General features: G+C 55.3%; 1 non-coding gene across 1 annotated transcript; it reads left to right on the forward strand.

Annotated features, from left to right (window-relative positions):
- Nucleotides 1-2,332: 2,332 nt before the first annotated feature.
- On the forward strand, nucleotides 2,333-2,405 carry trnaa-ugc (transfer RNA alanine (anticodon UGC)). The gene has a single exon. It is a non-coding gene; the product is annotated as a tRNA-Ala (tRNA).
- Nucleotides 2,406-3,082: the final 677 nt, after the last annotated feature.

Consider the following 3,082-nt stretch of genomic DNA (forward strand, 5'->3'; position numbering starts at 1 on the left):
TGATCCTCCAGGCACAGTTGATGTTCGTCTTGGTGTGCGTCCCGGGGAACAGGCCGTAGAGCACGGAGTCCCGCGTCACGGCGCTGCTCGGGACGAACCTCGACAAACACCACTGCATTCCTCTCCAGACTTCCTCTGCTTTTTTCAACACAAACGCACAAAAGCACTTTGTGCTCACTGCAACCAAATGAAGTCTTCTATCAGTCAGGCGGGGCCCTGCGACGTCACCTCACGTTCGTGGTGGCTGCGCCAAGGTTGAAGTCATTTCGACCTCCAATCAGCAATTGCCATCTCCTCAGCACGTCTTTCCTCGTCCATGTGGCCTTCCGCCTCGCCTGAGTCCACCAGCTGCCGCTGCTGCTCCTCCGACAGGTTGGTTGTTTCATCGAGACTGGCATCAGCAATGTTTGGTCTCAGCCGTCTGACGGATGAGAGGATTTCCTGCACATCCCGGAGCGTGAGTGCTCAGGATCCACTGCGGAAGTAGTGAAAGCAGGGCCTGCTGGTCGATGGGGGGATTAGCTCAAATGGTCGAGTGCTCGCTTTGCATGCGAGAGGTAGCGGGATCGATGCCCGCATTCTCCACTTGTTTTTAAAACGGCAAGTGCAACCTCTCACTCGGCTGGTCTGCAGCAGCCGGAATACCGTTTGCGTACGCCGCCTCCCTGAGAGTGGTCCCGAAAGATCAAAAGCTTCACGCGTGAGCAACAGGCCGGTCCCGCCATTTCAGGGTGCAGCGTAGGAAGAAAGTCGAGCTGCGCGGCGAAGGCAAACGCCAGCGGTGTTGACGTTTTTTTCTCTTCGGGTGAAAGTCAGCTCCTTGAAAGGATCACACCGGCGGTGGGTGAGCTGCCTGAGGTCAGCGGGCACGTCCTGGACGTGTTGGGAGGCAACTTGAACCAGTCGGTAAGTTGCGGCCCAAACCCTAACCTGACGTGTACATGAAGCTGCGAGTCAGGTACTGTACCGGCAGAATCTGGCAGTTTCGGATGAGCACTCAAGACGATTTCTTCATGCCAGCACTGGCCGAAGCTGTGGAGATCAGCCAGTGGCTCAGGATCTCCCAGAGTGACAGATTTTCAGGGAGACAACAGCGTGACATTAGTGGAGGAGCGCGGCAAAGCATCAGCAAGGGACAGCCACTGCTGGGTTCTCCTTCGATAGCTCAGCTGGTAGAGCGGAGGACTGTAGTCTGTCGCAAATCTGTCATTCCTTAGATCGCCGGCTCGAAGGGGCCTCAGCTGCTTTTTGGAAAGAGTGCGCATTCACCAGCACGCGGGCCACAGTAACACAGATGAGCTGAAAACGCGACAACGCTTTCAGGACGCATCGGCACACACCCTTGCCCCTCTGCAACCAGTCAGCTGTCTCCCTGCCGCGGCTGCAGCTGACGGCCAGCAGGCTGCTTTTTTTCAACTTTTTTTAATTTCAAAAATATACTTTATTCATAAAATAATTTGATGGTCTGTACAGTTGGTCATGCCATACTTATGTAAATATGTACATACAGAGATCAGAATTTATCATTTTTATACAGGTCTGTACATTTTTCAATCATATGCCCATACAAATAGCTGAGGCGTCAGCAGAGCCCAAATGACTGCATGGGCCCCCTGTTCTTCGTTAGGCAGGCAGACTTTACACAGTGGTCTTTCCCCACCGCGCCTTGGCGGCAGCTGCCCCAAGCTTCAGCGCATCCCTCAACACGTAGTCCTGGACCTTGGAATGTGCCAGTCTGCAGCACTCAGTCGGGGTCAACTCCTTCAGCTGGAAGATCAGCAGGTTTCGGATCACCCAGAGAGCGTCCTTCACCGAGTTGCTGATCCTCCAGGCACAGTTGATGTTCGTCTTGGTGTGCGTCCCGGGGAACAGGCCGTAGAGCACGGAGTCCCGCGTCACGGCGCTGCTCGGGACGAACCTCGACAAACACCACTGCATTCCTCTCCAGACTTCCTCTGCTTTTTTCAACACAAACGCACAAAAGCACTTTGTGCTCACTGCAACCAAATGAAGTCTTCTATCAGTCAGGCGGGGCCCTGCGACGTCACCTCACGCTCGTGGTGGCTGCGCCAAGGTTGAAGTCATTTCGACCTCCAATCAGCAATTGCCATCTCCTCAGCACGTCTTTCCTCGTCCATGTGGCCTTCCGCCTCGCCTGAGTCCACCAGCTGCCGCTGCTGCTCCTCCGACAGGTTGGTTGTTTCATCGAGACTGGCATCAGCAATGTTTGGTCTCAGCCGTCTGACGGATGAGAGGATTTCCTGCACATCCCGGAGCGTGAGTGCTCAGGATCCACTGCGGAAGTAGTGAAAGCTGGGCCTGCTGGTCGATGGGGGGATTAGCTCAAATGGTAGAGCGCTCGCTTTGCATGCGAGAGGTAGCGGGATCGATGCCCGCATTCTCCACTTGTTTTTAAAACGGCAAGTGCAACCTCTCACTCGGCTGGTCTGCAGCAGCCGGAATACCGTTTGCGTACGCCGCCTCCCTGAGAGTGGTCCCGAAAGATCAAAAGCTTCACGCGTGAGCAACAGGCCGGTCCCGCCATTTCAGGGTGCAGTGTAGGAAGAAAGTCGAGCTGCGCGGCGAAGGCAAACGCCAGCGGCGTTGACGTTTTTTTCTCTTCGGGTGAAAGTCAGCTCCTTGAAAGGATCACACCGGCGGTGGGTGAGCTGCCTGAGGTCAGCGGGCACGTCCTGGACGTGTTGGGAGGCAACTTGAACCAGTCGGTAAGTTGCGGCCCAAACCCTAACCTGACGTGTACATGAAGCTGCGAGTCAGGTACTGTACCGGCAGAATCTGGCAGTTTCGGATGAGCACTCAAGACGATTTCTTCATGCCAGCACAGGCCGAAGCTGTGGAGATCAGCCAGTGGCTCAGGATCTCCCAGAGTGACAGATTTTCAGGGAGACAACAGCGTGACATTAGTGGAGGAGCGCGGCAAAGCATCAGCAAGGGACAGCCACTGCTGGGTTCTCCTTCGATAGCTCAGCTGGTAGAGCGGAGGACTGTAGTCTGTCGCAAATCTGTCATTCCTTAGATCGCCGGCTCGAAGGGGCCTCAGCTGCTTTTTGGAAAGAGTGCG

Source organism: Chiloscyllium plagiosum, unplaced genomic scaffold (genome assembly GCF_037043375.1).
Source record: "Chiloscyllium plagiosum isolate Xiang-an unplaced genomic scaffold, Cpla_swu_hap1 HiC_scaffold_55, whole genome shotgun sequence".
NCBI lineage: Eukaryota > Metazoa > Chordata > Chondrichthyes > Orectolobiformes > Hemiscylliidae > Chiloscyllium > Chiloscyllium plagiosum.